The sequence below is a fragment of the Conger conger genome, chromosome 6, assembly GCF_963514075.1.
Source record: "Conger conger chromosome 6, fConCon1.1, whole genome shotgun sequence".
Lineage (NCBI taxonomy): Eukaryota > Metazoa > Chordata > Actinopteri > Anguilliformes > Congridae > Conger > Conger conger.
In genome coordinates this window covers 3,658,812-3,672,753 of record NC_083765.1, presented here as the reverse complement: position 1 = coordinate 3,672,753, position 13,942 = coordinate 3,658,812, and the positions used below count along the sequence as shown (strand labels likewise).

General features: G+C 42.3%; 1 pseudogene; it reads left to right on the top strand.

The window, feature by feature from the left end:
- The first annotated feature begins 4,463 nt into the window (after positions 1-4,463).
- LOC133130139 (NLR family CARD domain-containing protein 3-like) overlaps positions 4,464-13,942 on the top strand; it is a 121,020-nt pseudogene continuing 111,541 nt past the window's right edge.

The following is a 13,942-nucleotide window of genomic DNA, read 5'->3' as shown; positions in this document are numbered from 1 at the left end:
TGATGAAGAAAATCTAACAAAGTGAAATCAACACCACCATATTGACATGGGATTAAGTTAATCTCAGTCCTATGGAACTGTGTTGTGGCTTTCCATGGCTTCATGTTTCACTGGGGTATAAAACTGAGGTAAAATGTTTTTAAAATCTATTTTACCCAAGTCCAAGGAAACAAACTCTCAAATTAAAAGAAACTTATGGTTGGTGTCCTTCAAAAATCAGGCAATCAGGGTCACGGTGGTGCAACAGGCTAAAATGCAGCAGACTTGCGGTTCGCTGCAGTTGCACACCGGGGACCAGGGTTCGATTCCTGGTCCTGCCAAAAGCTAAGTTTGGCTGGCTAACGTGGAGCAGCATTAATTGACTCGCTGCTCCAGAGGGAGGGACTTGGCGTACAATAAGCGCCTCTGACGCCTTGGAACCCTGGACACGATTAGAGAGACGTGACGTCTTGAGGAAGGCGTGTAGCTCTTCCTCGGCCCGCCAGGGGGCGGAGTGTGGATGGTGTACAATTGGCTACTAAATTAGGAGAAAAAGGGAAAAATCTTAAATAAATGTATTTAAAAAATAAATAAATCAGGCAATCGGTCAAACAAAAAACAAATATTCACATATATGATATATTTCATTTACTACTATGAGGGGATTAAGAAGTTATAGGAATAGTGTATGTTATGCACCAGTAGAGGGGGCTAGTGTATGCTATGCACCAGTAGAGGGGGCTAGTGTATGCTATGCACCAGTAGAGGGGGCTAGTGTATGTTATGCACCAGTAGAGGGCGCTAGTGTATGCTATGCACCAGTAGAGGGGGCTAGTGTATGCCATGCAGCAGTAGAGGGCAGTAGTGTATGCTATGCACCAGTAGAGGCGCTTGTGTATGCTATGCACCAGTAGAGGGGGTTAGTGTACGCTATGCACCAGTAGAGGGGGCTAGTGTATGCTATGCACCAGTAGAGGGCGCTAGTGTATGCTATGCACCAGTAGAGGGGGCTAGTGTATGCTATGCACCAGTAGAGGGGGCTAGTGTATGCTATGCACCAGTAGAGGGGGCTAGTGTATGTTATGCACCAGTAGAGGGCGCTTGTGTATCTCATCCACATCCACAGGTAGGTAGATGGTACAGCGAGCAAGAGAAATCCAGTATCCAGAGTTACAGAATTACACAACTTGGTTGTGTAAGTTTCCAAATCTACAATTAATTGCTACAATCAGAATTTCATAATTTCTACAATTAGACACTGCCTCCATACCAAAAGACTATTTGGAATTGAATCAGGATGAATGGCTTTATTGGGAGCAATGAAAAAAACAGCTATAATTTCCTTAATGGCCTTGTCTACTGTGGTCAGATGAGATGACATTAGAGCTCTTTGGCTGGGCATAGGTTTGGTGTTGATTTAAGGATTTAAGCATCAGACCTGGGGTAGATTAATGTATTTGGGCTGTTTTTCTCCCCCTGGTCCTGGGGCCCTTGTTAATAGCAATAGCATTATGAACTCTACCTAATTACCAGGACATTTTACCCAAAAACCTGGGTAATCACACATGGAAATATCAAAGATCTGGAAAGATTGTGGATGGAGGAAGGGTCTAAGATCCCTCCCCATGTGTTCTCCAGTCTTATTAGACTTTACATTTGAATACAAGGGGGCAATAATTGTGATGCCTAATATCACTCAATAAATGTATGATCTGAGAAATGTGTAACTTTGGTTGAGTCATTAGTAAAATACATTCTGCATGTCAGACAGTCAATGTATAGCTGAGCACTGGCATTATTTTTATTATAAAGAAACACTTCTTCAACATTATCAATGGTTCCACATTACTGAGGTGACTGTATAGTATGTTGCTCTGTGATGGATTTGCAACCTGTCCAGGGTGTTTTCCTGCCTCTCACCCAGTGCATGCTGGGATAGGCTCCAGCCCCCCCATGACCCTGACCAGAAGTGAGTGTATTAGATCATGGATGGATGGATGTGGAGTATAGGTTTATGGCCCTTTTAAATTCCAGACTGCTTCCTGTCAACACTGTGCTATATTGTGTATGTGCTTGTCTGTTTGTATTAGTGTGTCTATATGTGTGTTCAGTGTGTTCTCATTTTGTGTTAACAGGTTGGCTGACATGTGGTCTAGTCTGGTCTGATGTGTTCCAGTCTCCTGAGACAGGGGGTGCTGTTTCTAAAATGAGTCTCTCAGAGGAGCCAGAGAGCAAAGGTGGAACCCTCAGCACCGACAGAAAGAGGTATAAATGCATGACTCAGATATTTAATGTGGTGTGAGTTATAGCTGCAGTAAGAGGATGAGTTTAACTGGAAGCTCCATGTTTTGTTCACAGGGTCCAGGTAGAAAGAGCAGGGTCACCTGTACCCAGCTGTCTGTCTATGAAGAGTGATCATTCAATGGATCATCCACGCAACTTCAGAGGAGAGTTCACAGGTGATCAAAGGTAATTAAACCAGTTAAAATCGACACAGTTGTTAAAGGAAAACACCAACATTTTGCGAAATATACTTTTTTCCCGACTTACCCAGACTTGATTTCATTTTAATTTTTGTGCATTCACTGGCTCGGTTTCCATTTTAGCATATCCTGTTAGCTTAGCATAAAGACTTGAAGCCTAAAGATGTCAGTAGCCTACTGTTAGATACAAATCTGCAACACAATAACAGCTCTGCAAGTGAGAGTTTCAACAGCTTTATACAATATGCATATCGGGTCCAGCGCTTCCAAAACGGAGAACAATGCCTTATACTTTGTTCCAGCTTATATACACATTCTGTTGCTGGGGAGAGTGGGGCAGTCCCTGTCTCCCTCCAGTCAGCAGCCAACACATGCACCAAGAGAAACAATTCTAAGCTCTGGTGTCAATCCAGTGTGGCCCCCTCCTTCGTGGTTAGGTGGGCTCCCGTTTTTCTGCAAGCTCGTTATGATATTTGAAACAAATGTTTCTGATTCTCTTATCTGACTGGTATTCATGCCCTATGACACATATTTGCTCACGTTGCTACAGTTCAGTGGACATTTCCACTGTTAGACAGCTTCTCTCTGCACATTAGTATGGGCACATATTAATGCGTTGCACAAATGACAGTTAATGCCATATGAGCAATATTTCATGAGCCAATTAAAATTTTCCCACATTACCTCCTTCAAAGTTAAGAAATACATCTTCCGCTGGTTGAACAGTGATCTGTGCAACTTCTGAAGGGAGTTTTAAAAGGCAGAACTTCTCCGAAAACAACATCTCTCATTGAAAAATATTTTTTCCTGCATGTGTATTTCAAATACACGATAACTTGTGTAAATAAGACAGCTTCAGAGTTGCTGTCAGGTGTATTTCTTCACTTTGAAGGAGGTAGGCTACTGACACCTCTAGGCTTCAAGTCTTTATTCTGAGCTAACACATTTTGCTAACATGGAAACGGGAATGCAAAATATATGGAAATGAAATCGGACGTCTTGTCTGCTGGGTACGTTGTAAAAAATGTGTATTTCCCAAAATATTGCTGTTTTCCGTTCAATTCTATTTAAATGACAATGGCCCCCTTCAGGTATATGTGAGGTGTGTTATGTCATATTCAGATGTGCTGTGAGTTATAGCTGCACTCTTGAGGGTGAGTTTAACTGGAAGCTCTGTCTCCATGTTTTGTTCACAGGGTCCTGTAGTCACTGGAGTCCAGCTCTTTAGAAGAGAAGAGTTCAGAGAAATTATCTCCCCCAAAACAGGTGTGAGATCTTCCTCATAACTTCATTATTTTTTTAATCAGTTATTTTCTGTGTACTGTGAATTTAATTCAAACATATAGTGGTATGTAATGCTTCTATTTTGCATGATTTTCTTTTTCAATACAAATATTTTAATTACAAATTATTTTAGCATAACAATTTGAGTGAAAAGTTGAATCATGCTCCACCTTTGCCACATATTACTCTTAACCATCCACATCTCATGCATGCATGCAATCAACTCGCTTTTCATTTGAACATTTAATGTGAACATTTAAACATTTCTGGCTTCTTTGGCACAAGGAGGTAAAAATTGACCTGAAATTAAAAATCATAAATGTTTGGGAAGAGAATCCTGAGTGGAAACAGCAGGTGAAGCTTTCGGCTGTGCACATGAAGCGCTAGTCCTAGGGCTAATGTGCTACTTTTGAATCCCTCAAAAGACAACAGCAACACAACACACCTTAATCTGTAATCCTGCTCTGCAGTGGTCCTGGTCCTGCTGGTCTCAAACACGGCAGCAGAGTAAGCCCCCAAACAGAGCCTTTTAAAGCAGAAGCATTCAGCTCACCGTGAGCATTTACTGAATACATTGCACAGAGCATCTCAATTCTGAGCAAATTCTTTATCACACTTCATATGTCTACAAAGCCTTCAAACGGGAACAAAAGCTGCACTTCAGATATGAGCATTTGGCACTGGTGTGCGTTTGGTGTCTCAAATTATCTGCAGCACACCTATTCATGTGTTTATTTCACACTGATACAGCACACCTCTTCATGTGTTTATTTCACACTGATACAGCACACCTCTTCATGTGTTTATTTCACACTGATACAGCACACCTCTTCATGTGTTTATTTCAGTCTCTCCTGCACACTCTGTTGAGGCTGAAGAAGAATGGAAAGTTGAAACTGTTTCAGAGCCATCTGAGTCAGGACTGCCCAGAATGCTTTAAGACTCTGTCTGAAGAGCCTTCTGTGCTGGAGAAGTTCATGAAGATGAAGGAATCGCTCAATAGTCATCAAAGCCATGATTACACAGAATGCAGTGAGAGAGAGCAGGAGGATCCTGAGGTCCTGTACATTGTTGAGAAGATGCTGGAGACCTCTGGCAGTGAGAGGTCTCTGAAGATCACACTCCACATCCTGAGGAACATGAAGCAGAAGGATCTCGCTGACTCACTGGAGAGAGATGAGCAGCACAGTAAGTTTAGCAAACAGATCTCACAGTGCAATGTTGTGATTTATAGAATTCACACTTTCATGATAATGCCTTGCTTTGATACTCTTACATCTAGAAAATCTTACATCATGAACTACATGTTCACAATGGCATTGAAATGAAATTATAGCCTCAAGTAGTGATTGCACAGAAGATTAAATGTCTCTGAAGGGGATTCAATGCAGGAACTTTGTGCTCAAAAGTCAGTAACGAAAGCACCGTCTCATCAGACAGACTGCTCTGAGTTAGTGCAGTAACTAAAGCACTGTCCCATCAGACAGACTGTCCTGAGTTCATATTCAGGGCAGAATAGATTTTAAAATGACCATGACCTTTGAAGAGAGTATTTGAAGGTGTTCATTCTTATTTTACAAGTGCAGCAGTATGTACGTTTTGCTCATTAGTTTTATTTGTGATTGATGATCATTGAGAGGTCTGTAATACTGTTAAAGGTTTGTAATACTGTGAGAGAGGTCTGTAATACTGTGAGAGAGGTGTGTTACACTGTTAAAGGAATGCAGCACTGTGATGTGCGAAAAAACTCACTGCATAAGCTTTTTTTCCATCTTTTCCATCAATCTATTATTGAATGTGAATTGAATTATTTTAAATACAAGTATTTATCATATTTCCTCTCTTCAGATGAATCCATTAAAAGAGCCCAGCAGGAACTGAAAACCCATCTGAAGAAGAAGTTTGAATACATATTTGAAGGTTTAGCAGTGCAGGGCCACACAACTCTCCTCAATGAGATCTATACAGAGCTCTACATCACAGAGGGAGGAAGTGGGGGGGTCAATAATGACCACGAGGTCAGACAGATTGAGACAGCATCCAAGAGACAAACCACCCAGGAGAATCCAATCCTCTGCAATGACATCTTTAAGCCCTTACCTGGACAAGAGAAACACATCAGAACTGTGCTTACAAAGGGCATCGCTGGCATTGGGAAAACCGTCTCTGTGCAGAAGTTCATTCTGGACTGGGCAGAAGGAAAAGCCAATCAGGACGTCGATTTCATCTTCATTCTTCCTTTCCGAGATCTGAATCTGAAGAAGGAAGGAGCATTCAGTCTGATGCAACTTCTGCAGCACTACTTTCCACAACTGAAAGAGATCAAAAGTGTTGAAGGTGATGAAGTCAAAGTTGTGTTTATCTTTGATGGTCTGGATGAATGTCGACATCCTCTACATTTCCAAAGCAATAAGATCTGCTGTGATATAACGAAGTCATCATCAGTGGATGTGCTGCTGACCAACCTCATTAAGGGGAATCTGCTTCCCTCTGCTCTCCTCTGGATCACCTCTCGACCTGCAGCAGCCAATCAGATCCCTCCTGAGTGCATCCACCAGGTGACAGAGGTACGAGGGTTCAATGACCCACAGAAGGAGGAGTACTTCAGAAAGAGAATCAGAGATCAGAACCAAGCCAGCAGAATTATCTCACACATACAATCATCCAGGAGTCTCTACATCATGTGTCACATACCAGTCTTCTGCTGGATTTCTGCTACTGTTCTGGAGACAATGTTGGGTAGAGAGTGGAGATCTGCCCAAAACGCTGACTGAAATGTACACACACTTCCTGCTCATTCAGACTAATGTGAAGAATCTGAAGTATCGTGGCTCTGATGAAACAAACCCAACGATGTCAGCATCAGATACAGAAATCATCCTGAAACTGGGGCAGCTGGCATTTCTACAGCTGGAAAAGGGCAATCTGATATTCTATGAAGAGGACCTGAGAGACAGTGGCATTGATGTCAGTGAAGCTTCAGTGTACTCTGGGGTGTGCACAGAGATCTTTAAAGAGGAGCGTGGGTTGGATCAGGAGAAGGTCTACTGCTTTGTGCATCTGAGCATTCAGGAGTATCTGGCCGCCTTGTTTGTGTTTCATTCATGTGTAAATGAGAACAGATATGTACTCAGAGCAGAAGAATCAAAACCTCACAGTGGCAGAGTGCAGCTGTCTGAGTTACATGAGACTGCAGTGAATCAGGCCTTACAGAGTAAGAACGGACACCTGGACCTTTTCCTCCGATTCCTTCTCGGCCTCTCTCTGGACTCCATTCAGCCCCTCTTAGGAGGACTACTGACACAGACAGGAAGAAGATCTGATGTAGGACGATGGATAACAAAACTCTTTCAGAGACTACAGACAGAGAGCAGACCAGGGAGCATCAAGAAAACAGTCCAGTACATTCAGAAGAAGATCAAACGTGAATCTTCCGCAGAGAGGACCATCAATCTGTTCCACTGTCTGAATGAACTGAATGACAACTCTGCAGTGAAGGAAATCCAGAATTCCCTGAGATCAGGAAAACTCTCTGTTAAAGAGCTGCAACCCCAGCAATGTTCAGCTCTGGTCTTTGTGTTACTGATGTCAGAGGAGGTCCTGGATGAGTTTGACTTGAAGACCTACAACACATCAGAAGCAGGTCGTCACAGACTGGTACCAGTAGTCAGGAACTTCAGGAAGGCCATGTGAGTATTATGTCATTATTCATGTAGATTATTGACAGCATATTTTCTTACTTTATCATTCTAGTCAGAATAAAGTGCAATAAAATTGTCAGGCAGCTGAAAATTTGATTATTTGATTATAATTTCCAGTGTGCCCTCATTTAATGTTCTGAACCCAGAACATAAGCAGCATCAAATGCAAAAACTCCTCACTTATATATTTAATTTAATTTAATTCATGATGATTATTTCCAAAGAACAACTGTCAAATAAATGATGACTTTGTTGAAAGTGAAAGGATTTAGGGGGGGAAAAGGGGGGATTCTGTCATGTTTCATGTTTAGTTATTGTCTTAGTTACGTTATTGTCAGGTCATGTATTGTGTTAGTCCAGTCTCGCCATGTTTTCGTTTTATTTCTTGTTACGTTTCATTGTCTTGTCATGTTATGTTTCATGTTTAGTTTTTGTTTCTATTTATTTCTTAGTCTTGCCATGTCATGTTATATAGTTTATTGTCATAATTTCGCAAACTTGTTTGATTTATGTTATGTGGTTCTGTTCATTGTTTAGCATACTTTTTCGTCTTTCTGCAAACCTTGCATTCCTGCTTTCTCTCTCTCCCTTTCTGTCACTCACACCCTAATTGTTTCAATTTCCCTTGTCTTCTTACTAATCTACTAACTTTAGATCAGGATTGGGTAATACTAACATTCTAACCATGTGTTCATGTTACCTTACGTTTCTTGTGCATGTCATTTACTAACGCAAGGGCAGGATAGGTTTATGACTAACGATTACTAATTACCTTGTTAACTTGTCAATCCTCCACACCTGATTTCCATTTTCATGCTGCTCTCAAGCTAATTGTCTACACCTGTCTACACCTGCATATAAAGCTCAGTTCCATGTCTTGTCTTTGCAAAATTGTTGCCTCCTGTTCATCAGTGCATCTCTTTAGTGGTTTTGTCAAGTCATTGTCTCCTCGTCACGATCCAAGCCTGTTTATTGACCAAAGATTATTGACTTCTGTTTTGTTGACCATTGCCTGCCTGTACCACGACTTTGCCTGCTGTCTTCGTGCTTTTGCCCTGCGGAGCAGACTTCGGTCTTGACTCTTGCGTCGTCATCGACCCTGAGCCTGCCTACCATCCGCCTGTACTTCTGCCCCGCTGACAGCTTTCCTGGCTACCAGACTTTTTGCATGGTGTACCGATTACGAGACTGCCTTCTCCCTCGGTACTGCACTTTGGTTTTGGCTGGATTTCATGTGTATGAACATTGCTTGTTTTTTGACTACGCTCACTGGACTATCCCTGAATAAAGCCCTAACGGGACTTTATTACACCATTGTTTCTGAGTCATGAATTTTGGGTCCAACCCCCCACGCACCCGTCTCAGATTCCAGGTTCATCCTGTAATCTCAGCAAGTTTTTATTTAGTTTCAGTGTTTTTTAAAAACTATTCTCCACACCTTTAGGGCAGCAGTAATGTTCAGTGCACGGTAATCTACCATCTCCCACACATAGGTGCTGATGATTCGAATAAGGACGAGTAGTGGAGAGGAGTGAAAGAGACATTTTACATTTTAGTCATTTGGCAGACGTTTTTAATCCAAAGCGACTTACAAGTGCATAGGTTCTTTCACAAGTCAAAGCATCACATCCATAACTAGGAAAATACATAGGAAGTGCTGTTTTAAATATATAGTCATAAGTGCAATTTTTTTTTTTGGGGGGGGGGTTACACAAGAGGGATAGGGATATCAGAAAGGGGGCGGGGGAAATCAGGAGGGAGGACTAAGGTAGAGTTTGAAAAGGTGTGTTTTTAGTCTGCGTCGAAATAGGGGGAGGGATTCTGCTCTCCTGACAGTGGTAGGCAAGTCATTCCACCACTGAGGAACCAGAACGGAAAACAGGCGTGAACGTGCAGCTCGACCGCCAGGTGCACGTAGAGAGGGAACCATAAGGCGACCAGAACTGGCAGACCGGAGTGGTCTAGCTGGGGAGTAGGGAGTGATCAAGGATTGTATGTAAGGTGGGGCAGTCCCCTTAGCAGCCTGAAAGGCCAACACTAGGGCCTTGAACCGTGCGGCAATAGGAAGCCAGTGGAGGCCAATGAGAAGCGGGGTGACATGAGCTGACCTGGGCTGACTGGTGATCAGGCGGGCTGCAGCATTCTGGACCAGCTGGAGGGGCTTGATGGCACACGCTGGGAGACCAGCTAAGAGGGAGTTGCAGTAATACAGGAGGGAAATGATGAGCGCCTGGACTAGGAGCTGGGTGGCTTTCTCCGTCAGGAGATGACAGATACGGCGTATATTGTACAGCCTGCCAAAAGAGGGAGATGAATATTGTTGGTATATCTAGTGTGTGAACCTGTGAATTAAGACAGAATAAATCCTGGCAAGGTTTTGGCAGGGATTCTGGGTGAGGCAAATATTTGTAGTTGAATGTTAATATCCAAAATTGACAGTAAATTCAGCAAAAAGGGATGATGATGGCTCATAATGGTTAGAGTAATTTGTCATAATTTATTTCTGGAAAATGGAGATTCTGTGAAGAGAGGTGGGGTATGTGGCGGCCCATGCAATATTACAGTGTAGAAGATAAGCGGAAATGAGGCTGTAGTTCAGAGCTAAGACACGACTGGTGAACCCAAGGATGGATTTTACGGATGATGGGTGATTTTGTTACTTCTACAGACTAGGTGCATGTGATCATTCCAGTTTAACATTTCATCAATTAAGATGACAAGAAATTTGGCTGACCGGACATGTGATATTTCATAACCATCAATAAGTACTTTAGAAATTGATTTACAACATTTCTTTATTTTTCCTGAAAATGTATCACTTTTTTGCGCAAAGTAATACAATTAAAATGCAGAAACGACACAGCTGGAAACAAACATAGTCGAGGGCAAGTCTGACTCCCTGCCAGAATTTGACTCTGCTAGTTCTCCTTTCATGATTTCCCACCAGTTTCCGACCAATTTATTAATTGTTTCTGAGGACAGATGGACAATTCTGTGCCATGGTCCATAAAGGCACTTTCACATTTAAAATGGTGGGAACACTGTTGTCACAGTTAGAATCTTTATGAACAATCTTAGAAGAAATACAGTTTTGTTTGCTGGTATGTCTCTGTTCTGGAAGCCTGCCAGTGAAAACAGAAGCAGCCATGCTTCTATACAGCAAGCTCATTGCTTTTTAATGGAAATGATTTCAAAGGCCAGCGGATTTCACATTGTGAGGAGAACATGCCCAATGGCTCATAGCTTTCACTGAGGACGGAAGGTGACAGTTACTGCAGTTATTGCACTCTGTCCAAGGGACCAGCCCAAAGTAGGTTTGTATGAATTGAAAAGACACAAACACATAAAACACATAAAAACACAGCGACAAGTCGGAGTTCCTAAACCATTCAGGAGGCCCACGATTCAGGTTACCTGCCCCCCTCTTTCATAATGCGCCATCCCCTGGTGGGTAGCACTGCCCCCTCACAGCAAGGAGGTTTTATGGAGAGATTTGGAGATGTGAGGGAAATGGCATTGCCTCACAGCAAGGAGGTCCTGGGTTCGAATCCCTGTCGGCCGGGGCCTCTCTGTGTGGAGTTTGCATGTTCTCCCCGTGTTTGCATGGGTTTCCTCCGGGTACCCGGTTGCCTCCCACGGTCCAAAGACATGCAGGTTAGGCTGATTGGAGAGTCTAAATTGCCCGTAGGTATGAGTGTGTGAGTGAATGGTGTGTGTGCCCTGCGATGGACTGGCGACCTGTCCAAGGAGTATTCCTGCCTTTCACCCAATGTATGCTGGGATTGTCTCCCCCCACCTGTTCAGAATAAGCAGGTTAAGATAATGGATGGATATACAATATAGAACACTATATGGACATTTTCTAGTGAATATTAGTTCACTATTAGTGAATAGTGAGCCATTTGAGACAGGTAATTTCAGTGAAATTCTGAAGTTAAGTTGAGGGCTTGCTAGCAAATATAATTTAGGTTTGCTGATCATGTTTTACTCATTTTGATTTTCAATGCAAGTACTGTTGGGTTGGTTCTCAAAGTCTGAAAGTTCTGCCATGCCTCACAAATAAAGGCACGCAGACACATACACAAAAGGAATCACTTTTACTTGGGTACAGCTACAGCACAAAATTAAAGCAGGGGTGCCAATAATTGTGAAAGCAGTTTTTGGGGGATTTTTCTATTATTAATTCATGTTTTTTATTCTCATTTCTTTGTGTTTACAGTATTGTTGTGCCCACCGGATATGAGCACGTCGTGTGTATGTCAGCTGCCTTTAGCTGTGTTAGCTTGCAATGCTGTGGGAAGTTTGTCACAGAAAACCAAAAGGAAAAAAGCAAACTCCCTGGCCACTGTGAAAGATGTATTTTACATCTTACCATTAGCCGTGCCAAACGTCCCATAGTATTGTAAATTAACTCACTGTCCACTGTACAGACTGAACAGCTGTTACCTAAGAGAGACGTCCTGTGAAATTGTGGCCTGAGCTCTCCAGTCATCAAACTCACCCCGGAGAGATCTGGACCTCAGCTACAATAACCTGGGATATTCAGGAGTGAAGCTGCTCTGTGCTGGACTGATGAGTCCAAACTGTAAACTACAGAGACTGGGGTGAGTAGTGCGGTGTTCTGTGTGACCTTAACTAAATAGAATTAGTGATTATGGCTCAATACAGTGAAATGATGAAAAGCTCTTTCTCTCGGTTTACTACTCTGTCCATCGGCATTCTTTCTTTCTTTCTTTCTTTCTTTCTAGTCCACATTAGTCTCATCCCTCTCTTCTTACTCCTCTATCACAGCAAAGAAAAGCAGGATAAAACCTGATGAGTCTTAGGGTTGGCAGGTTTGTGGTTCCTGACCAGAATGTAAGGTTTCAGTGGAGTCTGTAGTATCAGGGCACAGGTGATGACTGGATGCTGGATGTCTGATTGATGTGGTAAAAGACTGACCACCTGCATAGTAAAATGTTTCAGGTCTGTCACACATTACAGTCTTCATCCTTCTCCACTATTCACTACCTGCTATGTACTGTTATCAAATCGTTAATTTTACCCCACTCTCTGATGAAGGGGAGCTGTACTCCTCACAATATAGTTCTTTCCCACCTATAGAACATGACTTTTGTGCTGACTGTAAAGAGCTCATTCCCACCTACAGAACAGGACTTTTGTGCTGACTGTAAAGAGCTCATTCCCACCTACAGAACAGGACTTTTGTGCTGACTGTGGCTATATTCTTCCTTGAATGAAATGATCAGAACACACTCTGCTGCTTTGTGAAGGCAGGAAATCTTCTGTTTATTCTGGCTAGCCATAAGTTCCTCCTGACTTGGCTTTAATTCCTCATATCCTCTACCAGTTGCCTATGGTAAAATAGACTGTGTTATATGTTATAGTGTGATATTATATCAGGCAAATATTGCACTCCCAATGGAGTGCACAACCCTGTCTGAAGTTCTTAACAGCAGCATATTTACAGATTTAACGCCAATCAAGTCTGTCTGGCAGAAGCCATCGGGAAGAGGGATAAAAACATGAAGAATTCTCATTTTAACCAATGCATTTTTTTTAAATGACACGCGATCAACCAGCATGCCTGGACGTAAACTATATGGATTGAACTAGCCTAGACTGCTGTAACTGTGAGGTTACACTGCACCATGTCAATGTACATGTAAACCTGTACATGTATTATCTAACTTACAATGTTGACATCTAACTACTAAGATGGCCCAAAATAAAGTTGAAAATGCAATTAAATTTGTCAGTACAGTTTTTATAAAAAGCAAAAGATAGGAACAGTGTCAGTTACACAGTTAACCATATAGAAAGTGGGATGGTATCAGTTTACAAAAACTGATTATTTGTCACATCCCTACCTCGTGTAGTATTTTTACAGTGATACGAGTGCAGACGATTGCACTAATTACCTTTGGGAACGCGCTGTAAATTGCGCTTTGGCGTTGGCTTGTTCAGCTGCAGTGTAGGGAAACCGTATGTATCGTTGGGTCATTCCAATTATGCAATCCCACACAGATGGCATGACGAGGCGCAATGATAAAAAAAAAAAAATCAACAAAATCAGCTCATAAGCCAGTCATCATCTTGGGTCCCTGAACACCCTCTCCATCTGAAGCCTGCCATTGGCAATGCCCTCCAACAGTGCTCAAGCAGCCATTGCGCATCATTGCGCACGGGCATCACCCAGCCCTTTTATAACCCTTTCACAAATAGTGGAATTGCTTAACACTTTGAATCAATCAGTGTGGATGAACTGATGCCCCAAGTCCATTATGAAAATTAATTGAATGTTACATGGAGTCCAAATAATTGAGTGAAATTGTCATTAGAACATATTGTCTGTATTTCACTACTTTGCCTGCAGGGTCACTATTTCCCTCTGCCTCCATACTGTGCGTACGCATGGGTCAAAGTTTCCGTAAATGTACGCATATATGTTTTGTTTTTTTTTGTAAATCACAATTTATGCTTGGAAAGTGGCGT